This window comes from Canis lupus, chromosome 1, assembly GCF_048164855.1.
Source record: "Canis lupus baileyi chromosome 1, mCanLup2.hap1, whole genome shotgun sequence".
Classification (NCBI taxonomy): Eukaryota; Metazoa; Chordata; class Mammalia; order Carnivora; family Canidae; genus Canis; species Canis lupus.
Genome location: NC_132838.1, coordinates 118,748,190 through 118,769,675, shown reverse-complemented (window position 1 = coordinate 118,769,675; position 21,486 = coordinate 118,748,190). Strand labels below are relative to the sequence as shown.

Sequence of the window (21,486 nt, the reverse complement as noted above, 5' to 3'; positions counted from 1 at the left end):
AAAATATATACCATGCTAACAGTAAGCATAAGAAGGCTACCATGGTCATTTTAATAATCAGAAAAGTAAACTTCAAGACAAACAGTATTTCTACAGGTAGAATGGACTATTTCATTATGATAAAGCAGCAACTCATTGCGAAAATATAATTATCCTAAATGCATATGCACCTAATAACAAAGCTTTAAAACACATGAAGTAAAATTGACAGACATAAAGGGTGAAATCAACAGCTATACAAAAATGATTTAGAAATGAATCATAGACCTAAATTTATAAGATAAACTACAAAACTGCTATAGAAAACAAAGGAGAAAATCTTCATAACCTTGAAGTAGACCGTGATATTATAATAAATACATATTTGGTTTTCATCCCCATCTCTAAAACCCTTGGAATTTCCTGTGATGGCAGCAATAAAGAGGTCTCTTTTTGTTATTGAGGTGATTTGGAAAGCACAGAAGGAAGGAGCTTGTTGTGAGGAGAGCTAACCATATGATTAGAGGGTTAGAACTTTCAGTCCCCCCTCCTGCCTTCAGGGAAAGGAGAGGAGCTAGAAGTTAAATCAATCACCAGTGGCCAATGATTTCACCAATTGTGCCTGTAAAATGAAGCCTCCATAAAGACCCAAAGGGAAGGGGCTCAGAGAGCTTCAGGTTGGAGAACCAGAATGCTTCCACATACTACCATGCCAGGCCCAAATTCCAGGAGGACAGAGACTCTTTTGTTCAGGACTTCACCCTATGTATCTCTTCATCTAGCTGTTGATTCATGTCCTTTAATACCTTTTGTAATAACCTGGTAATCTAGAAGGTAAATGGGTTTCCTGAGTTCTGTGAACTGCTCTAGCAAATTCATCACCCAAGGAAGGGTCATGGGAACCTCCAATCTGTCGCCGGTGGTCAGACACATGGGTAACCCAAGCTAGAGAATGGCATCTCAAGTGGAGCGCAATCTTGTGGGACTGAGCCCTTAGCTTGTGGGAGCTGATGCTATCTCTGGGAAGATAGTGTCAAAATTGAGTTGAACTGTAGGACATCCAGCTGGTGTCAAAGCATTGCTCGTTGGTGTGGGAAACTGCCTCCCACATTGGGATTAGGGTGCAGGACAAATATAGGCAAAGACTTCTTAGAATACAAAAAGCACTAACTGTAAAGGAAAAAAGTCAATAGCATGCACTTCATAAAAACTGAAAATCTCTGCTAACCAAAAAGCTGAACTCTTTCCTCCTAAGATTGCCAACAAGACAAGTATATCCACTCTTACCACCTCTGTTCAGCATTGCACTGGAGGTTCTGGCCAGGGAAGTTGGCAAGAAAAAGAAATAAAAAGCATCCAGGCTGAAAAGGCAGAAACATAACTATCTTTATTCTCAGACAACATCATCTTGTATATAGAAAACCCTGAATCCACATTTAAAAAAAAAAAAAAAAGAGGGAAAGACTCCAAAAATAAGTGAGTGCAGCAAGTTGGCAGGATGCAGGACCAACATACAAAAATCAATTATATTTCCATATGTTAGCAATGAACATCTGAGATGAAATCAAGCAAACAGTTCATTCATAACAGCATCAAAAAGAAATAAATACTTAGGAATAAACTTAACAAGAGAGGTAGAAAAACTCATACTCTAAAGACTACAAAACTTTGTTGGAAGAATTAAAGAAGATCTAAACAATTGGAGAGGGCAGCCTGGGTGGCTCACCGGTTTAGCACTGCCTTCAGCCCAGGGTGTGATCCTGGAGACCTAGGATCGAGTCCCACATCGGGCTCCTTGCATGGAGCCTGCTTCTCCCTCTGCCTGTGTCTCTCCCTCTCTCTGTCTGTCTCTCATGAATAAATAAATAAAATCTTTTTTAAAATTCTTAAAAAAATAAATGGAGAGATATCACATCTTCATGAGTTAGAAGGACTTGATATTGTTAAAATTTTCTACCAATTGACCTAAGACTCCTTGTAATCTCTACCAAAATCCCAGCTAGCTAGCTTGCTTGCTTGCTTATTTATTTATTTATTTATTTATTTATTTATTTATTTATTTACTTATTTACTTATTTATTTATTTTAGACATTGGCAAGCTGATCTAAAATTCATTTGGAAGTACAAAGGACACAGAAGAGCTAAAACCATGTGGGAAAAGAAGAACAAAGTTGGAGGATTTATACATCCCAATTTCAAAACATTCTACAAAGCTACTTTAGTCAAGACAGTGTGGTACCAGTGTAAGGACAGATATTTAGATCAATGGACGAGAACTAAGAGTCCAAAAATAAATCTTTATGTTCATGGTCAACTGATTTCCCAGAAGAGTACTGAGACAATACAATGGAGATGACAACAGTCTTTTCAACACATGGTGCTGGGACAACCGGATAGCCACATGCAAAAGGATGTATTTGGACACCTACCTCACACCATACACAAAATTTAACTCAGAATGGTTCAAGACCTAAATGTAAGAACTAAAATTATAAAACTCTTAGAAGAAAGCATAAGAGTAAATCGTAGTCACCTTGGTTAGGCAATGATTTCTTAGTTGTGATATTAAAAGCATAAGAGGTCAAAGAAAAAAACTGATAAATTGGACTTCATTACTCCCTCTAGTGGATCTAAAATATAACCTTACTTATAAGTATTCCATCTTGTTTTGAAACAGTAAAAGACATGTCTACGGTAATCACTCTAACCAGTGGTCATGTTATCAGTCACTATGGTGAATTAATTTTGACAAGAAGAGGGTTGAGGGGATCTTCTGGGGTTGATACAAATGATCTGTATCTTGAGCGTGGTGGTAGTTACACAACTATATCAATTAATCAACACCAATTTATTTGAAGGCTTTTAACTGTGCGTTTCACTGTCTATAAATTTTGCCTCAGTAAAAATTTTATTTTATAAGGTGATCGATCACTCTAATGGGTGATGTGAGAGGAGGGGAAGATGAGCCTGGTGATGTGCTTTTCTTTTTTTTTTTTTTTAAGATTTTATTTATTTATTCATGAGAGACACAGAGAGAGAGAGGCAGAGACACAGGCAGAGGGAGAAGCAGGCTCAAGCAGGGAGCCCGTCTCCAGGACCACGCCCTGAGTTAAAGGCAGTTGCTTTAACCACTGAGCCACCCAGGTATCTTTGTGCTTTTCATTTTAAGCCCTTTGGTATTTCTTAAAATTTATAAAACCTGTGTATGGATTCCTTTAAATTCTTTAAGTTTTGGGAAGGAAAACACATTCAAATTTGAAGCTTCTTATTATCATTGCTTCATAGAAGACAGAAGGCATGAAGAAATCTCCTATTTGGGAAAGTATGGTTTACATTCTCCAACCCCCACACCCCACACCTGCCAGCCAGACCACTCACTGGTCAGGGAGACCCTGGGGAGATCTAGAGGCAGGGTCTCAAGTCAAAAGACAAGCTCTTGAAAGCCACTATAGAAACAAAGTTGTAATCACTTACTCCCTTTTGTGAGGCTACTGTACCAAACACATAATCTCTAAAAGAGGAAAGTCAAAATCTCAAAAGCTTCCTTTTTTCAAATGCTAAAGCTTATTTGCATATCAAAATTGCCTGGGGACAGTAAGCAGAATTAGAAAATTAAGGAATTACATTAGAAGGAACAGAAAGAAGTAGGACAAATGTGTAGAAGTGTAGAGCTACTCCCTCCCCTCTGTCACCAAAAAGCTGGTTTCGAGTTTAAATCAACCACCCAGTAATGTTCATAAAGAGCAAGACTTTGAATATCACAGCTGTTGAATTTTGATAATACTATTAGCACAAATGTATTTGCTAACTCAATGACAAACAAATCTTTTTCATTAAAAAATATACTTCTGTACAGCATTACTCCCTCTAGTGGATCTAAAAAAAACCCCATATTTAAATAGTGATTTCATCTCTTTGGGAACAATAGTAAAAGAAATTTCCATAAGTCGCTCTAATCGGTGGTTATTTTAATGGTCACTACAGCGAATTAATTTTGCTTTCTTGTATAGTCTGCTTTTTTTCCCATTCCCTATTCTCTAAGAAAAAGGTACCGAACATTTATCTGAATAATTAGGCACACATAAATCAGAAAAGGATGGACATTTCAAATACTACTCACGAGGATAAAAACTTGAAAACTACTGAAGGTTGTATTATACTCAATATAAATCATAAATATTCAAAGAATTTTACAGTCACTTTCGAGTAAAGCGCAACTCCAAGAGCCATTTCAACAGCCCATTCACCCGGTGTCACCACAGAGTGCTCAAAATTGGGTTACCCATCATTTTGTAATAAGAAATAATTCAAGTGCCCTATCTACTTATTTTTATAAAGCAAAATTTCAGATATAATCTAATTAGTCACTAGACCCTCAAATCTCAAATGCTGTTTAGAAGTTTTTTTGTAAACACTTTGTCATGCCATGACTCCTATTTTGCATCTGGGGACACATATATAACATGTAAGTTACAAAATGACATGTTTTCGTTGGCATGGCTTCTGTTTCTAGACATCTGAGTTCTGCAACTCAATTAGTCACAGACACCACTGCCAGAGAACGGGTCCCTTAAAGAGAGCAAAAGATAATGACATTCAGTCGAACTGATCTCTATAGCCTAACCTAAGTGAAATTTTAATAACCAGACAGCAAACCCTGTGCTTCGATGATTGGGGAGTAGTTTTACTATTGCAAATAACCGAACGGGATTTCAGAGATCTTTTCAAAATGAAGAATTTTTAGAAGTGCAGGCTCTTACAGAAGTGAATTTCGGTAAAATATTGATGACAAGGCTTCCTATGCCTAAGAAATAACATTTAATGGCAGGCAAAGAGATACATTTCCCACCAAAATCGAATGCCACTGCCATCAACAGCCCCACAGAGGCTCAGCTACCTAAAATGGAAATGAAAATATAATGTATGGAAATATTCTCTTAGAAAAACTCCTTAAGGCTTCACATGTATTAATGTATTAGTTTGCAAACATTAAGATCAAAGCCAAAGCAACAAATACATCCTAAAAAGTTTTTCGTCAGATTTTTATTAACGATATACAAGTAGCAGGACATAAAAAATTAATAGACTCAAGCCTTGAAATGTCAAACCCAATGATCTCTAGCCATGCTCACCTCCTTTGCTTTTTGTTTCAGCATTGATGGCTCCGGGTCTTCTTGCCTGGAGCGACTCTACATGGTTAAAAAAGGAGAAAGAAAAGGTTAACAGATGGTTTAAGAGCCCCTCATCTGTTGCAGTTAAGTCAAAAAATAGCAGAGGAAGGAGAATAGGAGCCAAGGTGTCGAAAACGCGAGGCCTAAATTCATTGACGTGTAATTTCAAGCCTTTAGGCTTACCCAATAAGCTGTTAAATATTCAGTTTTAAATAAAATCTACTGTAGGTTTAAAAAAATCCACCCACTTTACTTATAATATTGCTAACTCTTAAAGTTTAAAAACAAGTTTCTACTCTTTTTCAAGTATTTAGGATGCTGTACACCGAATGTCCCCACACACCCTCACCCCAGGCCTTCTATGTGATTCCATGCCCCCAAACCTTTTCTTTCCAGGAGGCCAACTCATCCAACAGAGAGGCAGCCATTATAAAGCAGAGAAAGAAATGTGCGTGATGAACATTTCCCGCTTCCTGGATCCCAAAATATCCTCAGTGCCAAGCTTTCAGTCCCTAAATCTCTTGGACAATGAAATCAATCCTTAATTGCTAAGAATCTGTACCTGGCTATAGCGGAAATATGCCAGCAACGTGCAGTAGGATTCCCTCCCTCCATGTTGTTTAGCATGTGCTGACATACTTAGGGCCTAAAGAGCTGTGTGAGGAAAAAAAAAAAAAAAATTAAAAATATTTGACCCGAAAATACAAGAAATAACAAGTGCTGGCAAGGATGTAGAGAAAAGGGAACACTTGTGTTGGTGGGAATGCAAACTGGTGCAGCCACCATGGAAAACAGTATGGAGGTTCCTGAAGAACTTAAAAATAGACCTCTGATCCAGCAATTCCACTTCTGGGTATTTGTCCCACAAAAATTAAAACACTATCTTGGAAAGATATCTGCACCCCCATGTTCAAGGCAGCACTACTTACAATGGCCAAGATATGGAAACAACCTAAATGCCCATCAGGGGAGGAGTGGATGCTATTATATAATATTATCCTATTATATATATTATGTATATACATATATATAATGGAATATGATTCAGTTGTGAAAAAGAATGAAATCTTCCCATTGGTGACACATGGATGGACCTTGAAGTCATTATGCTAAGTGAGGTAAGTCACACAGAAAAGCAAATAGCATTTCTGATCTCATTAATATGTGGAATCTTTTTTTTTTTAAGATTTTATTTATTTATTCATGAGAGACACAGAGAGAGAGAAAGGCAGAGACACAGGCAGAGGGAGAAGCAGGCTCCATGCAGGGAGCCTGATGCAGGACTCGATCCTGGGGCTCTAGGATCAAGCCCCAGGCCAGAGGCAGGTGCTAAACCGCTGAGCTACCCAAGGATCCCCTTATATGTGGAATCTAAAAAAAGATACAAAAAAACCTCATAGATATAGATGACAGATTAGTGGTTGCCAGAGAAGGAAGTGAGGGTTGAAGAACTGGGTCAAGGGAGTCAAAAGGAACAAACTTCTGGATGTAAAATAAATAAGTCGTTATAAAATAAATAGAGCATGGCAACTATAGATCATAATACTATATTGCATATTTGAAAGTTGCTAAAAGAGTGGGTCTTAAAATTTCTCATCACAAGAAAAAGGAATTCTGTAGCTGTGTACGGTGACAGATGTTAATTAGATTTATGGTGGTGACCTCTTCATAACATATACAACTATCAAATCATTACGCTGTACACCTCAAACTAATATAATGTTGATGTCAATTGTATTTTCATAAAAATAATGTTTTTAATTACCCAAGAAATATTTGACTTGATCTTTCAAGAGAAAAAAATTGACCTGGTTCTAATATATATTTATTAGCAACACATTTTAAACAGACAGAATGAAGAATAACTATGGTAAAGCCAAAACACACCCACTTGAACAGAGAACAATGGCAGAGACCACCATCAGAGGGACCTGAATGTGGACACTGACACCAGTGTGGAGTTCTGTTGGGAGGGGAGAAGCTTCACCATTTGCAGATGCTAACAGGGGCTCCTACTCTCCCTAGAGAGGAGCCCCAAGCTGCCCCATGATGGCTACCAATGCCTGCCCCCAGTCCTGCCTGCAGGACTGGACCCTCCCCACCAAATACACAACTTCTGATGTAGCAACACACATGCTAGCTTTTCCTTCTTTGGAAATCTGTACCAGATTCCCCAGTTACCCGGATCTGCTCCTTGTTTCATCACTCCCTCCTTCTTGCCATCCCCCGAACCTCCTTGCTTTGCCACACGAAATGGGTGGGAAAAAGAATAAACTGAAAAGAGGGGAGTAAGGAGGAGAAATAAGAAACAAGGTCATCATTGGCACTTGAAGAAGGGAAAGGATGTTAATAAAAAAAAAAGAAGGCATAAGTCAGCAGTCTTGGAGAGTGATAGTGTGACCCAGCTGGGGAAGTGGATTCGGCAGCTGAGCTGTGCTAAGGACCCGCTTGTAGTTTGTGGTCATATAATTAAAGTAGGGTCAAGTTAGTGGTATTGGGGGAGGAGGTGGGACAAGGGATTGGAGGGTTCTAAGAAGAATGTAGTTATGGACCACACACATAGCTCTATTTCTAGTTACCTAATAAGGGATTTAAGTTAAATGGGCAGAGAAATTGTCTCCAGGAAGTGGAATTATGGGTAGCCTTTGCTAACCTCTTTTATATTTCTCAGGGTATTCTTAAGATTTTGCAAAGAGCATGTATTTCCTTTTATAAACAGATAAAAACAATAAAGCTATCTCAAAAACAAATAAAAAAAATTAAAAATCCAGCAAAATGAGGTTTTGTTAGGAAAGAAAGCAACTAACCCAATTTCCTATAGGAAAAAAATGCTGCCCTAAATTTGGTTGCTTCCTTGACTATTAATTTGGATATTTAATGATAACCCTCTTCAACAGGAAAAATACTAATGAATCACTTGGGGAAAATGAAGAAAAGCACAGTACTGGAAAAACACACCCACGAACATATCTGCAAAGCTACTGAAAACATAACAGAACATCGACAGGGCCCATGTGTCCTCTTTGGAGATTTCCAGGTGAAATGGTTGGAGATCATCTTCCAGTCGTCCCTGGAAGGTGGTGTCAAGGGGAAGAATTCCCCATCAGGTCAGTCTATGATATAATAGAACAGGGCACGTGGGTGTCTCAGTCGGTTAAGCGTCTGCCTTTGGTCCTGGTCGTCCTGGGGTCCAGTCCCACATCTGGCTCCATGCTCAGTGGGGAGCCTGCTTCTCCCTCTGCCCCTCCCCCATTCATGCACACATGTGCGCTCGCTCGCTTGCTCTCTCTCTCTCTCCCTCTCTCTCCAATAAATAAATAAAATCTGTAAAAAAAAAAAAATTAGAGTGAACAGCAAGGGCAACGTTGAAAGTTTGATGACACTCAGAAACCCATGCAAGGGCTGCAGTCTGTTGTGCGCAGCCCACTCTGCTCTGTGAAGACGAGGACAGGGGGGCCCCAGAGCCCCTTCCTTGTCACATGGCAGGCTGAGCACAGGAGTCTGATTTGGCAGGGAGTGTGGTGCCTCTAGCTTTCTAGGCCCTGAAGGCCAGCAGCAAGTGGGAGTCCTGCTAGCCCTGGGCAGCCATTCCAGCTGGTGGCTGGTGCTCTGGAAAGGCCCTCTCTGTCAGCCATAGTTGCTTCATCTAAAAATCAAATCTTCCTCAAGAGCCAGTGTTGTGGAGACTCAACGTCTCCAGACTTGATTGAGTGTGACAAGAAGGACCAACCTGTAGGCTTTGGAAGGGAAAGGAAAAAAGGAAAAAGGGGGGGGGGGGATCCCTGTGTACGAGATATACCACACTTGGGCTAGTTTTCACTAAATCCCAGCTTTTGATTCTTGTCGGAAGACAGGGGGAAGGTAGTTGACTGAAAGACCTCTTGCCTCCTCCCACTTTAAATTTTAGGGATGATAAATTACCATGAAATTAATTTAGTTTTACTATTACACTTTGACTGTGAGGCCTGAACCAAGGACATTTTTCTGTCAAAGTCTTTGTAGATGTAACATTTTGTATGCCTGAAATATATCTGCATATAATCCTGATATTGGGAAAATCTATTAGTATTTTGTAAAATGACATGTCTGGTATAGCGTCTGGCTTTTTCTGGAGGAAGAGAATATAATCCTACAAAGCAGTAGAAATTCTGCTGAGCACAGGCATGACAGATACACTAATCCCACTGGGTTGAGGTCTTCATGAATGGGAAGTTATTGTTTGAAAAGGTAATTTCTGATATAATTAGAAATTGGAGGGCAGGGTCCTAAGACTCTATAAAAAACATGTTTCTGAGTACTTTGTTTTTTACTCAGAAAAAAAAAAAAATTCATTCCTAAAGCCACTCCAGCTGGCATGAAGACCATAAACCAGGGTTTCTCTCTGGGATTTTGTGATAATCAGGTTCAGCACATTCCAGAATGGTGCTTGTTTCAGACACTTGGCAACTATATGAGGTTGGTAAAAGTGAGGAGGAATTTTGCTTTGCCTGACCTCATTTAAGAATGAGAATACACATTTCTTTAGAGTTTGAAACCCTCAGTGTTCACGCTTTAATCTTTCAAACTCCCACCTTCCCAGGGCACCCTCGGCTTTCATCAGTGCTTTTCTCATAGTCATGCCTCTTTATAGTTTTATAATTTTTTTAAAGGTAATACGAGAAGAGTTTAAGGCATTGGTATCCATTTTTCATTAAATAAAGTGTCAAAACTCCTGATACTGTGCTATAGAGTTGCCATCATGCCAACAGTTTCAATTTTAAACCCATTTCCCCCATTCTGATGACATTAGAACTTCACCCTTGGCACTATTACCTTATAACTTTCATTTTTAATTAAAGAAGTTAAATTGGCAACAGAAAACACTTCGCTTTCACATTAGCTTTGTTAATAAAAAGTGAAAGTTAAAAGCAGAGTACCTGTGGATAAAAATCTAGTTCCAAGCTCCAGTTTCTCCTTTATCTCATGAAGTCAGTATGTTAAAAGAAAAAGGGAAGATAAACATATTTTTAAACTAACTATTTTGGCTAATTCCTAGTCTAGAAACTAGAACATATATTTCTATTCAGCAAAAAATTCAAAGTTCTACAGATACTCTGCAAAATGGTTAAATAATTAGTAAAGAAAGGTAGCAAAAATCCCAAAGAAAATGAAAGAAAAAGAATTATTCTCAAAAAAACAAAACAAAACAAAGAGCCCCCAAACAAACACAGTAGATATTGATGCATAAGAAGGAAAACCTGCAATTATCAAATCTAACTAAAGAACTAATGTTAAGGTATGAAAGCAATATCTACTGTAAAATGTTTTTACCATAGTGAACAAATCAAAATATTTTTGTTTGGCTAACATAAAGAGAGGGGAAAATCTGGATGTCTTCTTTATCAGTTATCAAATATATATATCGTCTAAAACTGGAGAAAAGCTCTATTTCAAACAAGTTGAAAAAACAAAACACCGGATTTCTAATCAATTCTCTTAGACTTCATTCTTCTATTTAATAGTACCCCATTACCAACCAACCAACCAACCAATCCTAAAAGTTTAAAATGGAACTAAGAAACCAACAATCATACTAACCAAAGAAAGCAAGAAAAACAGTCGAAGTTTGAACAAAGCACAATTTTATTAGAATTCATGAAAGAAAGAGAACTGACCATCTCCTCTCTTTCTTAAGATCACAATAAAATTGTAAAATAATTTAAAACAAAAGCATAAGTTCATGAAGACAAAGAGAACTGAAAAAAAGCACCTGTAGATGAACGTGTCAACTGTCAACAAATGTTTAAAAGACAAAGCAGAGGGAATCCCTGGGTGGCTCAGTGGTTTAGCACTGCCTTCAGCCCAGGGTGTGATCCTGGAGTCCTGGGATCGAGTCCCACGTCGGGCTCCCTGCATGGAGCCTGCTTCTCCCTCTGCCTGTGTCTCTGCCTCTCTCTCTCTGTGTGTGTCTTTCATGAATGAATAAATAAACTCTTAAAAAATAAATAAATAAAAGACAAAGCAGAGCAAGGAAGTCTGGTTCCAGTAAGATAGAAAAGTATACTTCACCCTGTCCCTCCCACTGAAGGCAGCTATGAAATGTAGACAGAATGCATGAATCAGCTATTTGAGGACTCCGAGAAAGAAATGATAGACTGAGGAAAAAAGAACATAGTTTGAAGTACCATCAAGCAACTTATTTTTTCCTTCCAGTAGCCCCTAATCTAGTTGCAGCCCAGCTGGAAACTGGAATGGTCGTTGGTGCAGAGAATGCTCCAGGACATGCCCCCTTGTTCTGGTTTGAGGAACAGGAAAGGAGGCTGCTAACACTCAGCATAAGTGTGAGAAATAATGCCTTTTTTTTTTTTTTTTTTTTTTTTGGTTCACCATTTCCTTCTGCCTCAGCCGGGTGCATGGAAGAGCTAGCTGGATAAAGCTTCCACTTTCTGACCCCAGAGGATTGAAAAAGACATACCCAGGAAACATAAAAGTATCTGACTGTCAAGAGGCAGAAGCAGGAAAAAGCAACCCCAGAAAGTTATTCATGAACTCCTGGAGAAATCTCTGAGTGGTACATGCATGCATCTAACCCTAAACCGTCTATGGTAGACTGGGGGAAGGGAACAGCAGGATACACCACAGTCGGAGTCCCAGACTGGTGGTGGTAGTGTGTACCTGGGACAGATCCAAGAGCACTGCAAAGGCTTTGCAAATGGAATTGACATTAGAGCCATAACCCATAGATCTGACTGGAACTTGCAGCCTAAATTCAACCAGGTAGGTAAATGTTTAATATATAAGATAACTATAACACAAAATGGGGAAGGATAATAAGACCCATATGGTGGTAACTTTTTTTTCAATATCTTCCTGAAGTATTAAATATTGATTCTAAACAGACTGAAAAATTAAGCAATTTTTATTGTCATCCCTAGAGCAATGAAACCTAAGAGATGCTAACAAAAACAAAAGAGAGCAGCTAAAATGAAATACTAAAAAAAATTAAATATTACATGAATATTCACAGCAACTTTATTTATAATAGTCAAAATTTGAATCAGCCTAGATGTTCTTCAACAGGTGAATGGTTAAACTAACTCTGGTCCCTACATACTATGAAATATTACTCAGCAATAACAAGGAACTAACAATACAGGTAACGACTTGGATGAATCTCCAGAAAATTGTGCTGAGTGAAAAAATGCCAACTCCAAAGGCTATATATTTTATTATTTCATTTATATAACATTTTTGAAATAAAATTTTAGAAAGGGAGGAAGATTAGTGGTTGCTAAGGATTAGGGCGGGATAGCCAGAGGAAAGTAAATATGCTTATAAAAGGGAAACACAAGGGATCCTCGGACTTCTTATGTTGTTGGAACTGTGCAGTATATTGACTGGGGTGGTGGATACACAAATATATGCAGGTGATTCAATTGTCTAGAACTTAATACACACATATACACAAATGAACATAAGTGAAACTGGGGACATCTGAACAACCTAGAGGGCTGTATTAATGCCAATAGCCTGATTATATTATACCAGTTTTGCAAATGTTACCACTGGGGAAATTGAACAAACTGTACAAAGGATCTCTTTGTATTATTTCTTATAACTGCATGCCAGACTAGTTAGTTTGATTAAATTTTCACTTAGAAATTTTTAAATGGGGCAGCCCAGGTGGCTCAGTGGTTTAGTGACGCCTTCCGCCCAGGGCGTGATCCTGGAGACCCAGGATCGGGTCCCACGTCGGGCTCCCTGCATGGAGCCTGCTTCTCTCTCTGCCTGTGTCTTTGCCTCTTTCTCTCTCTCTGTGTCTCTCATGAATAAATAAATAAAATCTTAAAAAAAAAAAAAAAGAACATTTTAAATGTTTAACCCAAAAGAAGACAGGAGGGATCCCTGGGTGGCGCAGTGGTTTAGCGCCTGCCTTTGTCCCAGGGCGCGATCCTGGAGACCCGGGATCGAATCCCACCTCGGGCTCCCGGTGCATGGAGCCTGCTTCTCCTTCTGCCTATGTCTCTGCCTCTCTCTCTCTCTCTGTCTCTCTCTCTCTCTCTGTGTGACTATCATAAATAAAAAAAAAAAAGAAATAACAAAAGAAGACAGGAAAGCATAAGCAAAGGAAATAAAAACACAAAGAACATACAGAAAATAATAAAATGATAGGCCCATCAAAATATATTAATAATTATATTAAATGTAAACAATGTAGGGGTGCTTGGGTGACACAGTCGGTTAAGCATCCAACTCTTGGTTTTGGCTCAAGTCATGATCTCATGGTATGAGTTTGAGCCCCGAGATGGGCGCCACACTGGGCATGGAGCCTACTTAAAAAAAAAAAAAAAAAAGGAATAAATTAGAAAAAGTAGAGCAAAATAACTACAAATCAAACAGCAGGAAGGAAATAATAAAATTAGAGCAGAAATCAATGAAACTGAAAAGGAAAAAGAGTAGAGAAAATCAATGAAATCAAAACTGGTTCTTTGAAGCAAGTAATAAAACTAATAAACATCTAGCAAGACATGCCAAAATAAGAAGAAGATACAAATTACCAATATCAGGAATGTAACAGAAGATATCACTACAGACCCCACAGACATTAAAATAATAGTATGGGAATACTAGGAACAACTCTACACACAGAAATGCAACAACTTAGATAAAATGATCCAATTTTTGAAAACCATAAATTATCTAAACTCACTCAAGATGAAATAGATACTTTCTTTTTTAAAAATTTTATTTATTAATGAGAGACACACAGAGAGGCAGAGGAAGAAGCAGGCTCCATGTAGGGAGCCTGATGCGGAACTCAATCCCAGGACTCCGAGATCGTGACCTGAGCCAAAAGCAGACGATCAACCACTGAGCCACCCAGGTGCCCCTGAAATAGATATTCTGAATAGTAAAAAATTGAATGCATAGTTTTACACTTTTTCCAGGAAAATAAAATCTCCAGGATCAGATGATTTCATTGGTGAATTCTAACAAACATTCAAAGAGGAAACAATACCAATACCACTCTTTTCCAGAATATGGAAGAAGGACTACTTCTCCTTTTATGAGACTAGCATTACCCTAATACCTAAGTTTGACAAAAGCAGTATAAGAAGACTATGGTCCAATATCCCTTATGAGCGTACTTATAAAAATCCTCAATAAAATATAAGCAAATGAGGGTCACCTGGGTGACTCAGTCAGTTAAGCATCTGCCTTTGGCTCAGGTCATGATCCCAGGGTCCTAGGATCAAGCCCCCATTGGGCTCCCTGCTCCACAAGGAGCCTGATTCTCCCTCTCCTTCTGCCTGCCGTTCCCCCTGCTTGTGCTCAAGTGTGCGCTCTCTCTCTCTCTGTATCAAATAAATAAATAAAATCCTAAAAAATATATTAGCAAATGAAATACAAAATATATAATATATAAATATACAAAATATATTAAAAGACTAATAACACCACAATCAAGAGAGTTTATCCTGGGCATCATGGCTGGTTTAATATTTGAAAATCAATATAATCCACCATTTCAACCACCAAACATTTAAAACCACACAATCATATCAATTGGTGTAATCATATCAATTGGTACAGAAAAAGCATTTGACAAAATTCAACATTAATTTATTTTTAAAACGTTCAACAAATTAGGATCAGAAGAGAACATCGTTAGCTTGATAAAAGGCTTCTACCAAAAAAATATTTTTTTTAAGATTTATTTATTTGTTTATTTTAGAGAGACAGCATGAGGAAAGGAGAGAGGCAGAGGTGGAAGAGGAGGAGAGAAAGAATCCCAAGCAGACTCCCTGCTGAGCATGGAGCTCTAGGCAGGGCTCAATCTTACCACCCTAAGATCATGACCTGAGACAAAACCAAGAGTCAGATGCTTAACAAACTGAGCCACTTAGGTGCCCCCCCCCAAAAAAAAATTTTAAGTGATTGTCATACTTAATTGTGAAAGAATGAATATTTTCCCAAAGCATTGGAAAAAGTCAAGGATGTCCACTCCCACCACTGCTAGTCAACATTATACAGGGGGTTCTAGCCAGGGCCATTAGATAGAAAATGAAGAGGCATTCAGTTTGCAAAAGAAGTAAAACTATCTTTATTTATAAATGAGATGATTATATAGAAAAATCCAAGTAATCCACCAAAAAACTTTAGAACTAGTAAATAAATTCAGCAAGGTTGCAAGATACAAGATCAATATACAAATTCAATTGTATATTGTACAGTATATGTTCATATTCTAGCAATGGACAATTCCCAAATGAAATTAAGAAAGTAATTCTATTTGCAATACTATCAAAAAGAGAATAAAATACTTAGGAAGGAATTCAATACACTAAGTGTAAAAGTTGTACTCTGAAAACTACCAAACATAGTTTAAAGAAATTTTTAAAAACCTAAATAAATGAAAAGATATCCCATGCTCATGGATTGAAAGATAATATTTAAGTCCTACCTATTAATATGTTCATACATTTATATGAAATATGTTAAGACAGCAACACTTCCCAAGTTGATCTACATTTTAGTGCAATCCCCATCAAAAGTCCAACTGAATTTTTTGCATACGTTGATGTTAATCCTAAAATTCATATAGAAATTCAAGGGACCTAGAATAGTCAAAATAATCTTGAAAAAGAAAAGCAAAGTTGGAAGATTCACACATTCTGACCTCAACTGCAAAATAATGACAATCAAGACAATGTGATACTGACACAAAGACAGACATAACCATCAATAGAATAAAATTAAAAATCCACCAATAAGCCCTCCCATTATAAAAAAAAAAAAAAGAATAAGCCCTCCCATTTACAGTCAATTTATTTTCAACAAGGGTGCTGAGACAATTCAATATGGAAAGAATAGACCTTGGGCAGCCCCAGCAGCTCAGCGGTTTAGCACCGTCTTCGGCCGGGGTATGATCCTGGAGACTCGGGATCGAGTCCCACGTTGGGCTCCCTGCATGGGGCCTGCTTCTCCCTCTGTCTGTGTCTCTGCCTCTCTCTGTCTCTCTCTCTGTGTGCCTCTCAAGAATAAATAAATAATATCTTTAAAAAAAAAAAAAAGAATAGACCTTTCAACAAATTGTACTGAGACAACTAGATAGCCACCTGAAAAAATGATGAAGTTGGACCCCTACTTCACATCATACACAAAAATTAATTCAAAATGGATCAAAGATGTAAAATCAAGAGCTAACACTATAAAAATATAGGTGTAAATTTTCACAATCTCAGGTTAGGCAATGTTTTCTTAGATATAACACCAAAAATATTAGCGACAAAAGAAAAAGTTAACTGACCATCAAAATTAAAAGCTCATGTGCTGCAAAGGACACCATATTAAGAAAATGAAAAGACAACCCAAGGAATGGAAGAAAATATTTGCAAATCATATAACTTATAAGGGACTCCTATCTAGGACATATAAAGAACTCATAACTCAACAACAATAACAACCCAATTAAAAAATAGGGAAAAGATCTGAATGATTTAGCGACTCAGGAAAAACAGTTTTTTCAGTTTCTTATAAAGTTAAACATACTCTTAACAATATGACCCAGCTATCCACTTCTATGCATTTACTCTAAAGAATAAAAACATGTACTCAGACAAAACTCTGAATATAAATGTTTGTAGCAGGTCCATTCCTAATTGTCAAAAACAGGAGACAGCCCAAATGTCTTTCAATAAACTGGTACATCCATAAAATGGAATACAATTCAGCAATAAAAAGACACAAATTATTGTCATATGCAACAACTTGATGAATCTCAAAGGAATCATGTAGAATGAAAGAAGCCAGTCTCAAAAGGTTATATGTGTATGATTCTATTTATAGGACATTGTCAGAAAGAGAAAAAGGATGGAGAGAGATTCTGAGTACACATGATAAGAATCTAAGATATTTTAAAATTCATAGAACTTTACATCCCCCCAAAAAAGTCTGTTTTGCTGTATGTTCATTTAAAAAAAATTAAGCAGATATATGAGCTGAAACTGACCAAACAGATAGAAGAGAGATACAACCCAAAGTTCCTGCAGAGGGATACATAGCTAAAAAGTGAGCTAATCCTATAGAACCTCAGAGAAACTCAGGATGTGGTCAAAAGCACTAGCCGAGAGAGGCTAAAAATACGGTGAAAGTCTTTTAAGAAGGGATTGATATCCTAAACCACCTATTCCTTTTCATCAGTATGTTTTATATGTCTCATATTTCAGGGGAATTTTAAAGGAACAATTAAAGAATCAAAGAGAGCCCTTGGATAACTCAAATATGATTAAAATTAAAAACTCAATCTATAGACTAGATGTTTGTTTTTTTTTTTTTTTTTTTTTTTAGACTAGATGTTTGAATCAAAGGTTTCCATAATATGAGAAATAAAAGAAAGAGAAAAAAATAGGAGAATTTTCAAAAACAGATCAATCTAGATTTAGAAACTATCACAGACAATGCCAGAAAATTTTCCAAAACTAAAAAACAATGAGTTGGCAAATTAAAACAGCCCCTGGAGAGACCAGCACAATAAATGAAATGGTACTTGTTCCAAGACATAGCCCTTCTAAAATTTCAGAAATCCAGGGACTAAATGAAGATTGTAAGAAAAATGGGTCGCAGAAAGTAGAGTCTGAATGGCATCGGATTTCTTACTAGCACCATCAGCTTTCCATTATCGCTGTTGAGTAGTCTGCTGTCCACCTAATACTGTTGTTTCATGCAACTTGTCTTCTATCCTTGGCTACCTTTAAGATCTTAAAGATCTCTTTGTATTTGATCACCTGCTGTTTTACCATGATGGATCTCAAGAATAGGGTCTTTAAAAAAAAAAATGTATCCCATTTGGTATTTATTATGATTCCTAAATGTGAGCTTTCATGTTTTTCACAAATTCTAGAAAATAGGATGCCGTTACTCCTTCATTTCTCTATTCTCTTTTTATTTACCTATTATTCCATTGAAGCACATCATAGACATTCTTACCCCATCTTTCATGTCTGTTCGCCCTCCTTCATCCTTTCTTCCTTATTTCTCTGTAGTGTTTTCTCTGTTCACTAGTTCTGTATTCAGGTTTGTCTAATCTCTTCAATTCATAGGGTTTTTTTTAATTTTAGTGATTATATTTTTTATTTTTAAAAGTCCTATCTGAATTTTATTCAAATCTGTCTAATCTTTTCCCATGCTTATGATTTTGTTACCTTCTTTTAGTTCTTTAAACATGAAAGCAGGGATCCCTGGGTGGCGCAGCGGTTTGGCGCCTGCCTTTGGCCCAGGGCGTGATCCTGGAGATCCGGGATCGAATCCCACGTCAGGCTCCCGGTGCATGGAGCCTGCTTCTCCTTCTGCCTGTGTCTCTGCCTCTCTCTCTCTCACTGTGTGCCTATCATGAATAAATAAAAATTAAAAAAAAACAACAACATGAAAGCATATTTATTTCATTTTGTATATCTTATTATTTATAGTATCTGAAGTCTTTGGGGACCAAATTTCTACTCTTTGTTGTTTCTCTTAATCCTTATTCATGATGACATGGTTGCTTGTGTTTGTCTTGATTTTTCAGTATCAATTTGTGTTCATCAGGACTTTTCCATGGAGATTCCATGAAGCCTGTGTTGGGGGCGTATTCCTGCAGAGAAGACCTCTGTTTTCTCCTTCCAGGCATCTGAAGACACTCCCAACCCAGGACCACTTTACATTAATTTCTTGGCTTGGGGGCTCTGGACTATGCAAGAGCTATAAGTCAAACCTTATGGAGCTGATCTGAGATTATAAATTATCAGGAGAGGCTTCATTTTCTGGCTCCATCCAGAGCCCAGGCTGAGAAAAATACATTTCCTTGTCAGATCATCTCTTTAACTATGCAGATATTGGTCTAGATCACCCCTACCATGACCACATAGAAGTATAGCCCTGTGGGGTTTATCATTTTATGTGGGGTCTCCATTCAAACACTTCATTGCCCAGAAGCCAAGGTCTTTGCAGGCATGTAACAGGTATACCCCAAGTCTCTAGGGAACTAGAAATTATCAAACAACCTTAGATGGCCAGTTCATAATAAAAGGATCCCAGGATATCTAGTCTGTCATATTGCTGGAAATGAAAGTAATCTTTTCACTTTCTCTAGCTTTCAAATGCAGGACTGTTGAATGTGTCCGAGTGAGACAAAATCATCTTCTTATACAGGAAAGTACAACTTGACATTTGGGATTTGAGCCCCAGTCTTTATTTAATGAAACTACTGTTTCTTGTAACCAAGAAACATCTATCTGAAGTTCAACAATTCCTACCATTTCATTTTGTTGTATGTTTCACATTACATTCAAGCAAAATTAAATGTATGGCCTTTAATTTTTAAATAGTAATTACAATATGATCCAAGTTAATGAACATATCTCTCTCTTTCTACACTTGTTTTTGTAGATATGCATACAGTGTGGAATTGAAGAATCTTCCATGAATATTATTACAGAGTAATTTCTGAGTGGTAGGGTATTAACTGACTTCTTAGGTACTTTTTCTGTATTGTTTGATTTCTCTTAATAATGAGTATGTATCTTTATTTAAAAACAAATGAAGTTATTAATCTTTTTAAAAACTTTCTTGAGGGATCCCTGGGTGGCGCAGCGGTTTGGCGCCTGCCTTTGGCCCAGGGCGCGATCCTGGAGACCCGGGATCGAATCCCACGTCAGGCTCCCGGTGCATGGAGCCTGCTTCTCCCTCTGCCAATGTCTCTGCCTCTCTCTCTCTCTGTGTGACTGTCATAAATAAATAAATAAATAAATAAATAAATAAATAAATAAATTATTAAAAAAAAAACTTTCTTGACATACAGATGGCTAACAGATAACCAAAAAGATGTTCAACATCACACTAATCATCAGAGAAATGCAAATCAAAACCACAATGAGGTACCCTTCACACCTACTAGAATGATGATCCTCAAAAAACCAAGAAATAACAAGCATTGGTGAAGATGTGGAGAAAAGGGAACTCTTATACACTGTTGATGGGAATGTAAATCCATGCAGCCACTATGGAAAACAGTATGGAAGTTCCTCAAAAAATTAAAAACACAATTACTAGATAATCCAGCAATTTCATTTCTGGGTATTTATCCAGAGAAAACTAAAACACTAATTCAAAAAGATATCTGTACCTCCCATGTTCATTGCAGCACTATTTACAATAGCTAAGATACAGAGACAACTTAAATACCCATCAATGGATAAATGGATAAAGAAGATTTAAAAAACTGGATAATGAAGATATATCTGTATACACACACACACACACACACACACAAACACACACTATGGAATACTATATAGCTATAAGAAGGAACGAAATCTTGGCATTTGTAACTACATGGATGGACCTTGAAAGCATTATGCTAAGTAACATAAGTCAGACAGGGAAAGGCAAATATCAGATGATCTCATTTATATGTAGAATCTTAAAGAAAACCAAAAACACATGAAACGGAAAACAGATTGGTGGTTGGTAGAGCTGTAAGGCTGGAGGGTGAGTGAAATGGGTGAGGGGGCCAAAAGAAACAAACTTCCAGTTATAAAATAAATAAATCACGGGGAAGTACTATACAGCAATGGTGACAATAGTTAATAATATTATACTGCATATGTGAAAGTTGCTAAGAATAGATCTCGAAAGTCCTCATCACAGGAAAAAGCATTTTGACACTAACATGGTGTTATATGTCAATTACACCTGCAAAAAAGTAAAAAAAAAAAATTTGTCTCTAGTTAAAATGATAATTTGAACATATACATCAACTTTGACTCTGAAAACCTTACTAAAATTACAGTAAAGTTCTTTTCTCAGAAAAAGAAGAAGGAGAAGAAGGAGAAGGAGAAGGAGGAGGAGGAGAAGAAGAAGGAGAAGGAGAAGGAGAAGGAGAAGGAGAAGAAGAAGAAGAAGAAGAAGAAGAAGAAATAATAATAATAAACCTGCAAGAAGAGGAAGAGGATGACAACTGAGGGTAACAGCAAACTTTGCGGAGTTGGAAAGCAGGCAGATAAATGACTCATCAGACGCAAGACTGAAACCGGAAACTGAGAACCAACTTCATCTATGCCACACCCCTTTCAAAATCCTTCCATCTGAGCAAATCCCATCCACTCACCGCAGGCATCCTTCCTTTGGTCATCATCAATATTTCAGCACACCTTCTTTTACTCTAAAATCCTGATTTTGTGATCCAGATAATTAATAATAATAATAATAATAATAATAATAATCAGCAACAGCAACCCACCACCAATTGAGCACTTACAAAGTGCTCCAGTATAATACCAAGTCTTTATAAAATGGACAGACTTTGGCATTTAGTGG

General features: G+C 37.4%; 2 long non-coding RNA genes across 14 annotated transcripts in view; one reads left to right on the top strand and one right to left on the bottom strand.

The window, feature by feature from the left end:
- The window catches only part of LOC140607513 (uncharacterized), a 32,999-nt gene extending 30,295 nt beyond the window's left edge, over nucleotides 1–2,704 (top strand). The window contains exon 4 of the long non-coding RNA XR_012009512.1: nucleotides 2,069–2,704. This is a non-coding gene — a long non-coding RNA (uncharacterized lncRNA). The remainder of the gene's footprint in view (nucleotides 1–2,068) is intronic.
- LOC140607452 (uncharacterized) overlaps nucleotides 1–21,486 on the bottom strand; it is a 298,278-nt gene that overhangs the window by 134,927 nt on the left and 141,865 nt on the right. For 8 of the 13 annotated variants that reach the window (XR_012009477.1, XR_012009469.1, XR_012009475.1 and 5 more), the window contains 2 exons: nucleotides 18,336–18,517; nucleotides 5,113–5,169 (listed from right to left, as the gene is read on the bottom strand). This is a non-coding gene — a long non-coding RNA (uncharacterized lncRNA). Of the gene's footprint in view, nucleotides 1–5,112; nucleotides 5,170–15,211; nucleotides 16,188–18,335; nucleotides 18,518–21,486 lie in introns of those variants that run through there. The other 5 variants (XR_012009496.1, XR_012009506.1, XR_012009501.1 and 2 more) reach the window with 2 other exon arrangements.